Source organism: Ctenopharyngodon idella, chromosome 15, assembly GCF_019924925.1.
Source record: "Ctenopharyngodon idella isolate HZGC_01 chromosome 15, HZGC01, whole genome shotgun sequence".
NCBI classification, from domain to species: domain Eukaryota; kingdom Metazoa; phylum Chordata; class Actinopteri; order Cypriniformes; family Xenocyprididae; genus Ctenopharyngodon; species Ctenopharyngodon idella.
In genome coordinates, this window is record NC_067234.1 from 35,562,210 (window position 1) to 35,580,539 (window position 18,330).

The following is an 18,330-nucleotide window of genomic DNA, read 5'->3' on the forward strand; positions in this document are numbered from 1 at the left end:
TGCCATCTCAACCCATTTCCATATTAAAATCACTGTGCAGTTTTCAATCTGAAAGTCACTATATGTGAAGATAAAAAAAAAAACAGGTTCTGTCCATTATAACCCACTATTTCCCCATTTCAAACCTCCAGGTAAACAAGGCATCTTTTCTTTTTCCCATATTCCCAGCTGTAAAGCCTCACTTTTAAGGTTTAAGGTTTAAGGTAAACTTTATTATCCCACATGGGGAAATTTGTCTTAGGCCATCACCCATGCTGCAGTCCGCTCACAATTAACACACAATAATCAACAAACAAACAATAAAAACGAACAATAACAACAGAAATAACACAATAATTAAAATAAAAAAAAAAAACAGCTCCATACTGCCATTATTTAACAGCTTTATAGACACAGGAATAAATGAGTTTTTATATCTGTTCAATCTGCAACGAGGAACTCCCAGAAGGCAACAGCTCATACTCTGTATACAAAACATGGGATGGATCATATATGCGATGCTAAAGGCTACTTATGTTAACAATTGAGATAATAAATACACACGTTTATGGAAAATACCAGAGACTGCTTGAGGAATGTAGACAATTTTATATGATTATAAATATATATTTATTTGGTTTAATGTTTTATCTGTCTCTTCCCTATGCCTTTGTTGATACCGGACAAATGCATACGCATATCTTTCACAGATTCACACACTCCGGTTAACTCGTATAACTCATAACTCCTGTTTTCCTCTCATGAGCGCCCTCTGTTGCTCTGGCTGAAAGAATAACTGTATAGAGAGACGGGAGAGATCGCTCAAACCTCCTCGGATTGCAATCATCGCATAATTTAGAGGAAAATTAATAGAAATGCTCAGAAAAGTGATTTATCAAAAAAGTATTTCATCAGTATATTTTGTAAATGTGAAAGCCTTTTGACTTAAATGCCTTAACGGAGTTGTTTTGTGCATTCTTGTGTGATCGTAAAATAAATGGAAGCAGGTGCAGCTGAATAGGTATGTGTTTTCTTTTTATGTCAATATAAATATCAGTCAGATTCAGCGTGATTGATGTGCACTCCTGACACAAATTAATACATTTCTGTTACTGTAACATTTTTTTTATTGTAAAACATTGTTCAAATATTGATGCTGGAATCTTAAGTCTTTAAGTAAAGGCCAAACGTTCGCAAGTTTGAATCGCTAAATGTTGAATGACAGTCAACTGTTGAATGAATGAGTGTCACATCCAGCTTGTTTACTTCGAACTGGAAGACACTCCCACTTTTGACGCAAGGCCTCATGGGGCGTAGGAAACTTGTGGATACAGAGATCGAAACTTTTCAGTTCCCTTCTAAGTTACATTCATATAAAACCCAATTCAATATTTATATTTTTCTTCCGATATTTCACAAACAGTGAGCTTAACCTGGTACAGTATTTGCTCTGTGAAAAAGTGCTGTTTTTGTGCGATTGCTCCAGTCCTGCTGATCGATTGCTCCAGTCCTGCTGATCGATTGCTCCAGTCTGCTCCTCTCTGCCTCGCTGCTGAATAGTTTGCGTCTGTAGCTCCAGCTTTGTTTTGAATCTATTTATTATCATTACTTGTCTATTTTATCATCACCACACCAAAAGCTCAAAGATGGAGAAGGAACACAAAAAGAAGTAATCACTTCCATCAGAACAAAATCTTCAACGAAGATGCTAAAAACTTCTATCATCAGATGAACAATCAGAAAACTGGCATCATTGAACCACCTTCTCAGGACCAAGTCACAATTATTTGGCATAGAATCCTTGAAGACAATATCGTCCACAATGATAAAGCAACATGGATCGAACAGAAGAGGAATAACCATGAACAGATAAGATCAAATTCATGGCAGAACTTCACAGCTGAAGAGAGTTCAGGTCATCAAACAAACTCAGAACTGGAAATCTCCTGGGCCAGATACTTCAAAACTTCTGCTTTAAACCATTAACAGCTCTTCATGAAGTACTAACAAAAGCTTTGAATCATATCAGGAATGATCCAAGGAGTATTCCTGTGTGGTTAACATCTGAACCACCTTCCTGCTCTCAAAAGGCAAGGATACAAAGGACCCGAGGAACTATTGTCCTATCACTTGCCTCCCAACAACATATAAGATACTGACAGCTGCGTTAACGGATCGGATCTACTAAATGAAAACTGATGAACAGAAAGGTTGTAGAAGGGCGTCTAGAGGATGTAAAAGATCAGCTGCTAGTGAGCAAAATGGTTGTTTCAATAGCCAAGAAATGCCTAAGAATCCTGGGGCGTGGATAGACTAGAAAAAAGCATTTGACAATCTACCCCATTTCTGAATTTTGGCAGCAATGGATTTTGTTGTTTAGCGATGATACCTCTAACAAACATGATAAACAGACGATGTATTGGATTTGAAGTCGACAATAACAGTGAAGTCAGACTCCTATTTTACATGGATGACCTGAAACTGTTCACCAAGGATGAGACCCGCTTCACGCCGTGGCCACATTACCACCTCGGGTGTGCATTATTTTCTAAGAATTTAAAGACCCATCGTCAGTTAGTCCTTACTTAACATAAACTCTTTAATATCTGAATCAGCCATGATGAAGCTGCAGGAGAATCTGATGAGTTTGATCTCCTCCACTGACTCTGAATGAACAAAACATTCAGACACTAAATTCAATTATTAAATTAAACAACCTTCATAATTTAACTGAACATATCTTGAGTGTGGGAGAAAAAGGATCATGTGACTCAATCATGTTTACACATATGCTGTTAAACTTCTAAAGAATCAAAGTGAAAGAAACCCTTTATTAAAGAATTTATATATATAAAAAAACAGTCACTCAAAATGTCTTCCAGAGATTCATATTAATATGAGGAAGTCACCACACATGAACACTCACCTCGATCAAACTTTTACAAGATACAGCTTCTCAAATCCTCCAGCTTTAACATCATAAAGATACACAGAAATTCCTGCTTAAACTTTGATGAACGTTTCTATTAATCATCTATGGTATTGGTATTTTACCTGCTTAAAATGGTGACAGGTGAACTCTAATTTACTTTCACTTCAGTTGCGTAGACTGTCAGTAGAGGTACATGTACTATACCATATAACTTTTGTTCAAAATTAACAAAATGTATTTAATGAGTAATAATCTTCCAACCTGTGTTTTTGTCTTATCCTGAATCACTATGATACGCCTATAATAAGTGTATATATTCGGACTACATGATGTTAAGTCTATGTTAAATATATAATGTAATAATCTATAAGCCAAGGCATATTTAATTTCACTCATTCACTTCATCTTGAAAACAAATATGTTTCATGTGTCTCAGTGCACTGAAATATTTCATTAAAGTACTTACTATTTTGACGTTTGTTCTTCGTTAATATATCATGTTTTCTCCTTCATGGCACAGCTTGAAAAACACTTTCAGTTGAACTGAACTTTGTGTTCAGAAAGAGTATGTTGTCTAACAGGTTTTTCTGGATTTGACACATGACCGACTCTGACTGGAGAGAGAAAGGCTGGATACTTGCTTTATTAGATTTCAGTGCTTCACAGAGTTACATGGCCATTACCCGGCACGTGATTGGTCCTAGTTAACTAAAACACTCCCACACGTTACTTTACTTTCCTCTTGTTTTGTTTGTAATTCTCCTTTTTTAAATTTTTCCTGCATCTGTTTTGTCTACATTGCTGCCTAAACAAGTGAAGGCCTCAACTCTGTAGCTTAATGAGTCTGCAAATTATTGCCTGAAGAAAAATGAAGCTTTAAACCTTAATCTTTCCAATCATTACAATGGAAAACACTTATCAGAATAATTTATGGTGAGCATGTGTACATTTTTAGTTGAACCTGTTTAGTTATTAAACAATATTTCATGTAGGTTCCTTTGTGTTTTATATAATGACCACTAGGTGGTGTTTTAGGCTTGATTAGTTTTCCCTGAAGAATTGAAAACGAAAGTAAAAAAGTAATGCACGTTCGTTGCGTTTTACCATTAAATGAGAGTTCTGTGTCTTTATCAAACACATTCATTATTTATCTCTCATCCACCCGCGATTAACTGTAATGTTATTTTTTATTACTCATCCCGCACGATTAGTGGATTTAACCACGAACCGCGCATGACTAACACACACACACACACACTCAAGCCAAGTAACGTGCATCAGTTAAACTTCACTGCGGACAAATCAGCATGATCAAAAACTTCCGTGATCCTATTTTTCCTTCAGATAATGAGAGTGAGCACAACGAAAGGGATTTTGAACGCAAAGAAAGGGATTTTATTTCACTATTTAAGATAGCCTGTCGGGCAGGGCGGTGGTTTTGGTAGCCTGCCTGGAAAACGTCTCAGGTTACGTATGTAACCATGGTTCCCTGAGAACAGGGAACGAGACTCTGCGTTTACCGCTATGGGGAACCGTCACTCGTGACAGGTGTCCGAATGCCAAAGAATCACACCACTCCAATCCTATTGGCCGGCAACAGCCTATGACGGTATCATATAGGGAGCTCCTGAGGAAGCAGTCGACACCTACTCGTCTTGAGGGACTGTTCAGCAGGCAGCCCGAAGCATGGCAGGCCAACGCAGAGTCTCGTTCCCTGTTCTCAGGGAACCATGGTTACATCCGTAACCTGAGACGTTCCCTTTCGAAAGGGAACTTCAACTCTGCGTTTACCGCTATGGGGAACGATATACCCACGCCGCCATGCTAAAGGAGAGTGCATGCCAAATGACCAGACAAACGTCCGGCAGTTCCAGAGAAATGCCGGGAGCAACTCCCCTTCGGGTCACGCAAGGCTGTCAGTGACAGCATACCCTACGGCCAACAGCCCAAGCTGAGCCTAAAAGAGGCCTTCCGCAGAAAGCCTTCCAAGGCTGCTCAAAGCATCTGGGACCAGCATTCCGTGGAAAGTGGTCCCTTAAAGGGAATGTGGCCAGGAAACCAAAAGGAACCCTGGCCAGTCACTAGAGGGGAACAAAGTCACCCTCAGCACCACCAAGGAGGCCGTACTAATCTGGCGAAAGCCAAACTTAGTCTGGGCCAGCCCTGTCTGATGCACAGAATCTCCAAAGCGCATTCTTCAGGGAAGAGAGCAGGTAAGAGCGACTGCGAAAGAGCAGTGAGCAACTCAAACCCACGCGCAGAGAAGGGCATCCCGGAGAGCAGAACTCAGCTGAGCGCTATAAACCCTCGTATTGAGGGGAGTATAATCCGCTCATCCTAGAATCTACTCAGTGTCCGATTAAAGCACTGAGGAGGCTATGCGCTAGAAAAACCCTGGTACAGGGGAGCACAAACGAGCCTAGGGCTGGTCTCAACGGGAGGCTTCATAGAAGTCTACAACCAATGACCAGCTTAGGGAGCTAAGCACAATTACACAGTCAACCCAAAGGGAAGTACGAAGCTCAACCTAACAGACAGACCATACTGTAGGCACATAGTCATGGAGGCCGGAAAAAAGGGCCTTCAACATAACTAAAGTTCTAGAAGAAGAACTAAAAATCACAGCAGAAACTCAAAGCGCATGGCGGTATTCCAGGGTGGCCCATAAGGCCACTCACCTGAAAACATAACATGCTGGGCGCACAACCAACCATGTAATTAAGTAGCTGTGAGTGCCCACAAAACAGTCCATCCAACACAATCCAGCGAGCAGTGTACTTGGTAAAGAACCTTTTTAATCTTTAAGCAAGAGGAGTACAGCGTACGTCATCACGTGCTAAAGAAGGCCCCATGGGCCTATAACCTCAGCAGACACGTGGCATCAGCTCGTGGCAGTGTTATCAAGCTCCAGGCAGAACAAACCGACCACAAGGGAGGTTAATAAGTCAACCGGAGCCCTGGCCAGCCAGCGACATAAAGTCCCTTTTACTGTCTTCAGTAAAGAATATAAAAGAAATGTAAAAGGTACATGCCAGCATGTTCCCAAAGGAGGCCCCGAGGGCCTACCTGTCACACGCGGCATCAGCTAGCGGCCACTAAAGTTCTAGGAGCAAAATAGAACTGAGTTAAAAACAAGGTAACTACTTAGCTCAACCAGAGCTAAAGGAGACTATGCTCAAGGAAGTAAATGCATAAAACCGAACAACCAGCTGGTTTTAACACAAGAACTCAACCTGAGAGGCAAGCCACTCAGAACATGTACTCAGTAAAAGCACCTTTTACTCTCTAAACGAGAGGAGTACACAGCCAAGCTCCAGCATGATACATAGGAGGCCTACAAAGGCCTACGACTCGAAACATGTGGCGTCAGCTAGTGGCAATCACGACCCATCCATGGTGATGAGTCACATAGAAACCAACACACAACTGTGCCAACATGCAAACTGAAAGGAGGTCCTTGTGGGGCCTTAAACCTCCATGAACACATGGCATCAACCAGTGGTAGCTTCATGACTAAACCAGCCAGTAGGCCAAGTACTCGATAAGACACCTTAACACTTGGATAAGAGGAGTACACACTGCGCCACAGTGCTCTATGAGAGCCCTGACCTAGGGCCTACTCTACAGCGGTGGGAGTGGCTGATGGCGGTGTGAGTCAGCAAACAAGACTCAACCATGGAAATGAGTCTAAATATAACCAAACCAGCTGGGCCAACATAAAAACTGAAAAGGAGGCCTGGCAGGGCCTACTACTTTTAGCACCATGTGGCACCAGCCAGTGGTCATAAATAGGGACCAAGCTCAAAGGGGACCAGCTCTAGACCCAACAAGCCAATTGTGGGTAACTAGCTACACAACCTGAGCTAAGCCTCCACATTCCAACAGGCAATGTACATGGTACAAATAAACATGCTATCATGGTCTAAGGGAGGCCCACAAGGCCTACCACCTCAAACAAACATGAGCATAAGCCTGAGGCAGTGCTAAGATACGTGAGCAAACTCGCGATCGTAAACCAACAGCGCCCGAGATACAAGCTGTACTCAGAAAGAGGCTATCATAAAGAGCCAACAGACAACAGTATATGTCATGCTGTGGTCATGATCGAATGGGAGTACCTGAGTGTGCAATCCAACAGGTGATGCACTCAGTGGAACACAAACCCTAACCGGGGAGTACAACAAAACACCACGTTCTTAGATAGAGGCTAATCACAGCCTGCTATCACGGAACCAGATGCTAACCTGTGGCAGCGCTAGAGTAAGCTCACATAAATGAAAGTATGTAGGGCTAAAGCTTAGAACCCAAAGCAAAGGTAAATGCTTTGTAATACATGCCATCCAAACAGGATTAATGTTTTCACAAAACAGATCTGAGATCTGTATTGAACCCTTGAGAACGAAAGCTAAAAACATTTAGCACTGTATACTCAAACTTGAATATAATTCAAGGGGCTCATGCGAAGACATTATAAGCATGACAAAGTTCTACAAAGTGGGGCCTAGCAGTAATGCATAACTTATCTTCTCAAAGATAAGGGCCTAACACCTGGGAAAAACAGCACCAGGAAGGCTACTAACAGCCTATAACCTTAGCTGTTAACCTCAGCCATAGCACCTACATAATATCAAAGGGGAAATGGGCATATGGCCAGCAACTCCCTCAGGAGGAGGCCAGAACTAGGAACTATACAACCTCATAGGGATAGTAATAATAAGGGTGATGTAACAAACAAGCACCTAAACCTAGCTCTAGCCTAGCCGCTAGCTAAGGCCTACTGGGCCAAGCAAAGCTTGGGCTCCATTTTGAATCCTTCAAATATGAGGAGAAAATGAAGCACTACAAGCAACAGTGTCAGGCGGCTGATAAAGCCAACCTGCACACAAATAACTGAAGTGACGAGTGCTAACTCAAACCAAACTAGAGTATTAGCTGAGAAGCTACTCTAACATAGGAGGCTACAAAAAAGGCCATAATGTGGCCTGCATGTTTTGAAAACTAGCCAACCTAATGCTACAGTTATTTTGCCCAAAAGAACCCCTTCAAACTTTACTGACTACATGCTCAGGAAAGCTATACAGGAAAAACAAGGTCTACATTTTTTATATGCAAAATTATAGACCCAGCTTGCCTTCCTGCGGCTCGTAGAACGAAGGTTTTCCCTCCTTATTTTTATACATGAAGGATGAAATCAAAAAGTTCTTTTAAGCCTAAAAACACTTTCACTATCAAGCCAGACGGCAGCCTTTAGAAAAAAATATTACCAAAGGCCCAGCCGTCAGCCTAACTGTAAAAGACGCACCTGAGCATGATATAAAATATATATACACACATATATATGTATGTATATATATATATATATATATATATATATATAGGAGGTGAAAGAAGAAGAAGAGAGGGTAGATATAAATCGCCCTTTAAATAGCTGGGGGATTGATTACAAATGCAACGGTGTTTACAATTGGTCACCCATCTCACTCTGGCTTCTTCCTCCTCCCGTCTGTCTGGCTCAGATCCAAATCTGAATGGCTAAGGGGGTTTTCCATGCCCTCCCGATCTCAAACGCGGAGATCAGGAAGGAATGAAAGCTCTATGGGAGCCGCCACATTCATGGACAGAAAGGAACCGTTCGTCGAGCCATCCGCGTGCGGCCCCTTTCTTAACACGCTCTCACGGCGGCTGCAGCACGCCGAAAAGCGCGTCCCAAAAACACAGCGGCTCCACATACCCAGCAGCCAGAGGAGCGCTCGCTACAATTGCAGCCGCCGTATCGCCTCAGCACACACGGGGCTAGAATCAAAAGGCATATATAGAGTAATTCTTTACCGGTGTTGAAAACAATGGCATAGACAGAACAGTCCCGAAAGACAAGAAGAAGTCGACTGCTTCCTCAGGCGCTCCCTTTATACTCCGGATTCGCGCTATGGTGACGTCATAGGCTGTTGCCGGCCAATAGGATTGGAGTGGTGTGATTCTTTGGCATTCGGACACCTGTCACGAGTGACGGTTCCCCATAGTAGTAAACGCAGAGTTGAAGTTCCCTTTCGAAAGGGAACACTTCAGCCCCGGGACGTCGAGCTAGTGATTCTGCGAGCCCTGAGCACTGTTGTAATAAATTAGATAACACTCCTAACCTACAACATCCACAAAACAAATGCACCAAAGTTTCATTTTGGGTACAAAATGGATAGTCCACCCCTTGACTGGGATCTAAATGGGCTACATGTTTATTAGTGGCTATAGCCCCATGTATTATTCTCCACTGGAGATCTCTTGTCCGTTTATCAATTGGCTGTTTGTACAAAGATCTCCAACAGCCTTTCCCTGACTGATCTGGGCCAAAAAAAAAAAACACACCCAACTCGATGTTTTCATTTCTTCCAAAGATCTCATATGGAGTACCTTTACACACAGAATATAAGTCTGTTTCTTGTCCAGCTCTTCAAAAGAACACAGGTGTACACTGGAAAATAAACTATTCTCTAAACCAAGCCCCTCTTCCACCATTGGGGAAACGTCAAGAAATGGGAAAGTGTATTCACACCCATCCTCCCACTGACCAATCACATCACAATCAGCAAAATCCTTCAGTGACTGTGCCAATGAACCACAGACCTTTTGATGCCTTAAAATCTGCCATGCCTGTAGATCTGAATCATAAAAATCCAAAATCCAAAATCTACTTCAGTTTTTAACAGAAAGAAATGCTTGCTGTACCCCAGCCTTCTGTAGAAGCAGGTTTGCAGTTTCATATAAAAAACACTGTGCAGTTTTCAATCTGAAAGTCACTATACGTGAAGATAAAAAAAAAACAAGTTCTGTCCATTATAACCCATTATTTCCCCATTTCAAACCTCCAGGTAAACAAGGCATCTTTTCTTTTTCCCATATTCTCAGTTGTAAAGCCTCACTTTTAAGGTTTAAGGTTTAAGGTAAACTTTATTATCCCACATGGGGAAATTTGTCTTGGGCCATCACCCATGCTGCAGTCCGCTCACAATTAACACACAATAATCAACAAACAAACAATAAAAACAAACAATAACAACAGAAATAACACAACAATAATTAAAAAAATAAATAAATAAATACAGCTCCATACTGCCATTATTTAACAGCTTTATAGACACAGGAATAAATGAGTTTTTAAATCTGTTCAATCTGCAACGAGGAACTCTAAACCTCCTCCCAGAAGGCAACAGCTCATACTCTGTATACAAAACATGGGATGGATCATATATGCGATACTAAAGGCTACTTATGTTAACAATTGTGATAATAAATACACACGCTTATGGAAAATACCAGAGACTGCTTGAGGAATGTAGACAGGAATGTAGACATACCCTATGACGTAAACATATTTTATTGGTATTTTAACGGTATTTTATCAGTATATTTTGTAAATGTGAAAGCCTTTGGACTTAAATCCCTTAACAGAGTTGTTTTGTGCATTCTTGTGTGATCGTAAAATAAATGGAAGCAGGTGCAGCTGAATAGGTATGTGTTTTCTTTTTATGTGAATATAAATATCAGTCAGATTCAGCGTGATTGATGTGCACTCCTAACACAAATGAATACATTTCTGTTACTGTAACATTTGTTTTATTGTAAAACATTGTTCAAATATTGATGCTGGAATCTTAAGTCTTTAAGTAAAGGCCAAACGTTCGCAAGTTTGAATCGCTAAATGTTGAATGACAGTCAACTGTTGAATGAATGAGTGTCACATCCAGCTTGTTTACTTCGAACTGGAAGACACTCCCACTTTTGACGCAAGGCCTCATGGGGCGTAGGAAACTTGTGGATACAGAGATCGAACTTTTCAGTTCCCTTCTAAGTTACATTCATATAAAACCCAATTCAATGTTTATATTTTTCTTCCGATATTTCACAAACAGTGAGCTTGACCTGGTACAGTATTTGCTCTGTGAAAAAGTGCTGTTTTTGTGCGATTGCTCCAGTCCTGCTGATCGATTGCTCCAGTCCTGCTGATCGATTGCTCCAGTCTGCTCCTCTCTGCCTCGCTGCTGAATAGTTTGCGTCTGTAGCTCCAGCTTTGTTTTGAATCTATTTATTATCATTACTTGTCTATTTTATCATCACCATACCAAAAGCTCAAAGATGGAGAAGGAACACAAAAAGAAGTAATCACTTCCATCAGAACAAAATCTTCAAGGAAGATGCTAAAAACTTCTGTCATCAGATGAACAATCAGAAAACTGGCGTCATTGAACCACCTTCTCAGGACCAAGTCACAATTATTTGGCGTGGAATCCTTGAAGACAATATCGTCCACAATGATAAAGCAACATGGATCGAACAGAAGAGGAATAACCATGAACAGATGAGATCAAATTCATGGCAGAACTTCACAGCTGAAGAGAGTTCAGGTCATCAAACAAACTCAGAACTGGAAATCTCCTGGGCCAGATACAATTCAAAACTTCTGCTTTAAACCATTAACAGCTCTTCATGAAGTACTAACAAAAGCTTTGAATCATATCATGAATGATCCAAGGAGTATTCCTGTGTGGTTAACATCTGAACCACCTTCCTGCTCTCAAAAGGCAAGGATACAAAGGACCCGAGGAACTATTGTCCTATCACTTGCCTCCCAACAACATATAAGATACTGACAGCTGCGTTAACGGATCGGATCTACTAAATGAAAACTGATGAACAGAAAGGTTGTAGAAGGGCGTCTAGAGGATGTAAAAGATCAGCTGCTAGTGAGCAAAATGGTTGTTTCAATAGCCAAGAATTGCCTAAGAATCCTGGGGCGCGGATAGACTAGAAAAAAACATTTGACAATCTACCCCATTTCTGAATTTTGGCAGCAATGGATTTTGTTGTTTAGCGATGATACCTCTAACAAACATGATAAACAGACGATGTATTGGATTTGAAGTCGACAATAACAGTGAAGTCAGACTCCTATTTTACATGGATGACCTGAAACTGTTCACCAAGGATGAGACCCTCTTCACGCCGTGGCCACATTACCACCTCGGGTGTGCATTATTTTCTAAGAATTTAAAGTCCCGTCGTCAGTTATTCCTTACTTGACATAAACTCTTTAATATCTGAATCAGCCATGATGAAGCTGCAGGAGAATCTGATGAGTTTGATCTCCTCCACTGAGTCTGAATGAACAAAACATTCAGACACTAAATTCATTTATTAAATTAAACAACCTTCATAATTTAGCTGAACATATCTCGAGTGTGGGAGAAAAAGGATCATGTGACTCAATCATGTTTACACATATGCTGTTAAACTTCTAAAGAATCACAGTGAAAGAAACCCTTTATTAAAGAATTTATATATATATAAAAAACAATCACTCAAAATGTCCTCCAGAGATTCATATTAATATGAGGAAGTCACCACACATGAACACTCACCTCGATCAAACTATTACAAGATACAGCTTCTCAAATCCTCCAGCTTTAACATCATAAAGATACACAGAAATTCTTGCTTAAACTTTGATGAACGTTTCTATTAATCATCTATGGTATTGGTATTTTACCTGCTTAAAATGGTGACAGGTGAACTCTGACGCACTTTCACTTCAGTTGCGTAGACTGTCAGTAGAGGTACATTTACTATACCATATAACTTTTGTTCAAAATTTACAAAATGTATTTAATGAGTAATAATCTTCCAACCTGTGTTTTTGTCTTATCCTGAATCACTATGATACGCCTATAATAAGTGTATATATTCGGACTACATGATGTTAAGTCTATGTTAAATATATAATGTAATAATCTATAAGCCAAGGCATATTTAATTTCACTCATTCACTTCACCTTGAAAACAAATATGTTTCATGTGTCTCAGTGCACTGAAATATTTAATTAAAGTACTTACTATTTTGACGTTTGTTCTTCGTTAATATATCATGTTTCCTCCTTCTTTGCACAGCTTGAAAAACACTTTCAGTTGAACTGAACTTTGTGTTCAGAAAGAGTATGTTGTCTAACAGGTTTTTCTGGATTTGACACATGACCGTGCATCACTAACGAACACACACACACACACACACACACACACTCAAGCCAAGTAACGTGCATCAGCTAAACTTCACTGCGGACAAATCAGCATGATCAAAACCTTCCGTGATCCTATTTTTCCTTCAGATAACGAGATTGAGCACAACGAAAGGGATTTTGAACGCAAAGAAAGGGATTTTATTTCACTATTTAAGATAGCCTGTCGGGCAGGGCGGTGGTTTTGGTAGCCTGCCTGGAAAACACATCAGCCCCGGGACGTCAAGCTAGTGATTCTGCGAGCCCTGAGCACTGTTGTAATGAATTAGATAACACTCCTAACCTACAACATCCACAAAACAAATGCACCAAAGTTTCATTTTGGGTACAAAATGGATAGTTCACCCCTTGACTGGGATCTAAATGGGCTACATGTTTATTAGTGGCTATAGCCCCATGTATTATTCTCCACTGGAGATCTCTTGTCCGTTTATCAATTGGCTGTTTATACAAAGATCTCCAACAGACTTTCACTGACTGATCTGGGCCAAAAAAAAAAAAAAAACTCCCAACTCGATGTTTTCATTTCTTCCAAAGATCTCATATGGAGTACCTTTAAACACAGAATATAAGTCTGTTTCTTGTCCAGCTCTTCAAAAGAACACAGGTGTACACTGGAAAATAAACCATTCTCTAAACCAAGCCCCTCTTCCACCATTGGGGAAACGTCAAGAAATGGGAAAGTGTATTCACACCCATCCTCCCACTGACCAATCACATCACAATCAACAAAATCCTTCAGTGACTGTGCCAATGACCCACAGACCTTTTGATGCCTTCAAAATCTGCCATGCCTGTAGATCTGAATCATAAAAAGATGTTAAACCTCCAAAATCTACTTCAGTTTTTAACAGAAAAAATGCTTGCTGTACCCCAGCCTTTTGTAGAAGCAGGTTTGTAGTTTCATGCCATCTCAACCCATTTCCATATAAAAATCGCTGTGCAGTTTTCAATCTGAAAGTCACTATACCTGAAGATAAAAAAAAAAGTCCTGTCCATTATAACCCATTATTTCCCCGTTTCAAACCTCCAAGTAAACAAGGCATCTTTTCTTTTCCCCATATTCCCAGTTGTAAAGCCTCACTTTTAAGGTTTAAGGTAAACTTTATTATCCCACATGGGGAAATTTGTCTTGGGCCATCACCCATGCTGCAGTCCGCTCACAATTAACACACAATAATCAACAAACACAAACAATAAAAACGAACAATAACAACAGAAATAACACAACAATAATTAAAAAAAAATAAAAAATACAGCTCCATACTGCCATTATTTAACAGCTTTATAGACACAGAAATAAATGAGTTTTTATATCTGTTCAATCTGCAACGAGGAACTCCCAGAAGGCAACAGCTCATACTCTGTATACAAAACATGGGATGGATCATATATGCGATGCTAAAGGCTACTTATGTTAACAATTGCGATAATAAATACACACGTTTATGGAAAATACCAGAGGAATGCTTGAGGAATGTAGACAATTTTATATGATTATAAATATATATTTATTTGGTTTAATGTTTTATCTGTCTCTTCCCTGCGCCTTTGTTGATACCGGACAAATGCATACGCATATCTTTCACAGATTCACACACTCCGGTTAACTCGTATAACTCATAACTCCTGTTTTCCTCTCATGAGCGCCCTCTGTTGCTCTGGCTGAAAGAATAACTGTATAGAGAGACGGGAGAGATCGCTCAAACCTCCTCGGATTGCAATCATCGCATAATTTAGAGGAAAATTAATAGAAATGCTCAGAAAAGTGACGTAAACATAGGGTATTTTATCAGTATATTTCTAAATGTGAAAGCCTTTGGACTTAAATGCCTTAACAGAGTTGTTTTGTGCATTCTTGTGTGATCGTAAAATAAATGGAAGCAGGTGCAACTGAATAGGTCTGTGTTTTCTTTTTATGTGAATATAAATATCAGTCAGATTCAGCATGATTGATGTGCACTCCTAACACAAATTAATACATTTTTGTTACTGTAACATTTTTTTATTGTAAAACATTGTTCAAATATTGATGCTGGAATCTTAAGTCTTTAAGTAAAGGCCAAATGTTCGCAAGTTTGGATCGCTAAATGTTGAATGACAGTCAACTGTTGAATGAATGAGTGTCACATCCAGCTTGTTTACTTCGAACCGGAAGACACTCCCACTTTTGCCGCAAGGCCTCATGGGACGTAGGAAACTTGTGGATACAGAGATCGAACTTTTCAGTTCCCTTCTAAGTTACATTCATATAAAACCCAATTCAATGTTTATATTTTTCTTCCGATATTTCACAAACAGTGAGCTTGACCTGGTACAGAATTTGCTCTGTGAAAAAGTGCTGTTTTTGTGCGATTGCTCCAGTCCTGCTGATCGATTGCTCCAGTCCTGCTGATCGATTGCTCCAGTCCTGCTGATCGATTGCTCCAGTCTGCTCCTCTCTGCCTCGCTGCTGAATAGTTTGCGTCTGTAGCTCCAGCTTTGTTTTGAATCTATTTATTATCATTACTTGTCTATTTTATCATCACCACACCAAAAGCTCAAAGATGGAGAAGGAACACAAAAAGAAGTAATCACTTCCATCAGAACAAAATCTTCAACGAAGATGCTAAAAACTTCTATCATCAGATGAACAATCAGAAAACTGGCGTCATTGAATCACCTTCTCAGGACCAAGTCACAATTATTTGGCGAGGAATCCTTGAAGACAATATCATCCACAATGATAAAGCAACATGGATCGAACAGAAGAGGAATAACCATGAACAGATGAGATCAAATTCATGGCAGAACTTCACAGCTGAAGAGAGTTCAGGTCATCAAACAAACTCAGAACTGGAAATCTCCTGGGCCAGATACAATTCAAAACTTCTGCTTTAAACCATTAACAGCTCTTCATGAAGTACTAACAAAAGCTTTGAATCATATCATGAATGATCCAAGGAGTATTCCTGTGTGGTTAACATCTGAACCACCTTCCTGCTCTCAAAAGGCAAGGATACAAAGGACCCGAGGAACTATTGTCCTATCACTTGCCTCCCAACAACATATAAGATACTGACAGCTGCGTTAACGGATCGGATCTACTAAATGAAAACTGATGAACAGAAAGGTTGTAGAAGGGCGTCTAGAGGATGTAAAAGATCAGCTGCTAGTGAGCAAAATGGTTGTTTCAATAGCCAAGAAATGCCTAAGAATCCTGGGGCGTGGATAGACTAGAAAAAAGCATTTGACAATCTACCCCATTTCTGAATTTTGGCAGCAATGGATTTTGTTGTTTAGCGATGATACCTCTAACAAACATGCTAAACAGACGATGTATTGGATTTGAAGTCGACAATAACAGTGAAGTCAGACTCCTATTTTACATGGATGACCTGAAACTGTTCACCAAGGATGAGACCCTCTTCACGCCGTGGCCACATTACCACCTCGGGTGTGCATTATTTTCTAAGAATTTAAAGACCCATCGTCATTTATTCCTTACTTGACATAAACTCTTTAATATCTGAATCAGCCATGATGAAGCTGCAGGAGAATCTGATGAGTTTGATCTCCTCCACTGACTCTGAATGAACAAAACATTCAGACACTAAATTCAATTATTAAATTAAACAACCTTTCTAATTTAACTGAACATATCTCGAGTGTGGGAGAAAAAGGATCATGTGACTCATTCATGTTTACACATATGCTGTTAAACTTCTAAAGAATCACAGTGAAAGAAACCCTTTATTAAAGAATTTATATATATAAAAAAAACAATCACTCAAAATGTCCTCCAGAAATTCATATTAATATGAGGAAGTCACCACACATGAACACTCACCTCGATCAAACTATTACAAGATACAGCTTCTCAAATCCTCCAGCTTTAACATCATAAAGATACACAGAAATTCTTGCTTAAACTTTGATGAACGTTTCTATTAATCATCTATGGTATTGGTATTTTACCTGCTTAAAATGTCGACAGGTGAACTCTGACGCACTTTCACTTCAGTTGCGTAGACTGTCAGTAGAGGTACATTTACTATACCATATAACTTTTGTTCAAAATTTACAAAATGTATTTAATGAGTAATAATCTTCCAACCTGTGTTTTTGTCTTATCCTGAATCACTATGATACGCCTATAATAAGTGTATATATTCGGACTACATGATGTTAAGTCTATGTTAAATATATAATGTAATAATCTATAAGCCAAGGCGTATTTAATTTCACTCATTCACTTCACCTTGAAAACAAATATGTTTCATGTGTCTCAGTGCACTGAAATATTTAATTAAAGTACTTACTATTTTGACGTTTGTTCTTCGTTAATATATCATGTTTCCTCCTTCTTTGCACAGCTTGAAAAACACTTTCAGTTGAACTGAACTTTGTGTTCAGAAAGAGTATGTTGTCTAACAGGTTTTTCTGGATTTGACACATGACCGTGCATCACTAACGAACACACACACACACACACACACTCAAGCCAAGTAACGTGCATCAGCTAAACTTCACTGCGGACAAATCAGCATGATCAAAACCTTCCGTGATCCTATTTTTCCTTCAGATAACGAGATTGAGCACAACGAAAGGGATTTTGAACGCAAAGAAAGGGATTTTATTTCACTATTTAAGATAGCCTGTCGGGCAGGGCGGTGGTTTTGGTAGCCTGCCTGGAAAACACATCAGCCCCGGGACGTCGAGCTAGTGATTCTGCGAGCCCTGAGCACTGTTGTAATGAATTAGATAACACTCCTAACCTACAACATCCACAAAACAAATGCACCAAAGTTTCATTTTGGGTACAAAATGGATAGTCCACCCCTTGACTGGGATCTAAATGGGCTACATGTTTATTAGTGGCTATAGCCCCATGTATTATTCTCCACTGGAGATCTCTTGTCCGTTTATCAATTGGCTGTTTATACAAAGATCTCCAACAGACTTTCCCTGACTGATCTGGGCCAAAAAAAAAAAAAAAAACTCCCAACTCGATGTTTTCATTTCTTCCAAAGATCTCATATGGAGTACCTTTACACACAGAATATAAGTCTGTTTCTTGTCCAGCTCTTCAAAAGAACACAGGTGTACACTGGAAAATAAACTATTCTCTAAACCAAGCCCCTCTTCCACCATTGGGGAAACGTCAAGAAATGGGAAAGTGTATTCACACCCATCCTCCCACTGACCAATCACATCACAATCAGCAAAATCCTTCAGTGACTGTGCCAATGACCCACAGACCTTTTGATGCCTTAAAATCTGCCATGCCTGTAGATCTGAATCATAAAAAGATGTTAAACCTCCAAAATCTACTTCAGTTTTTAACAGAAAAAAATGCTTGCTGTACCCCAGCCTTCT

At 39.8% G+C, this 18,330-nt stretch overlaps 1 protein-coding gene and 1 long non-coding RNA gene across 48 annotated transcripts in view; both read right to left on the reverse strand.

Moving 5' to 3' along the window:
- The window catches only part of LOC127495148 (NACHT, LRR and PYD domains-containing protein 12-like), a 165,375-nt gene that overhangs the window by 32,892 nt on the left and 114,153 nt on the right, over positions 1-18,330 (reverse strand). The window lies entirely within an intron of this gene.
- Positions 1,545-17,248, reverse strand: LOC127495228 (uncharacterized). Its single transcript, XR_007925095.1, has 3 exons — positions 16,264-17,248; positions 11,155-11,783; positions 1,545-1,741 (listed from the first exon to the last, which is right to left on the reverse strand). It is a non-coding gene; the product is annotated as an uncharacterized LOC127495228 (long non-coding RNA).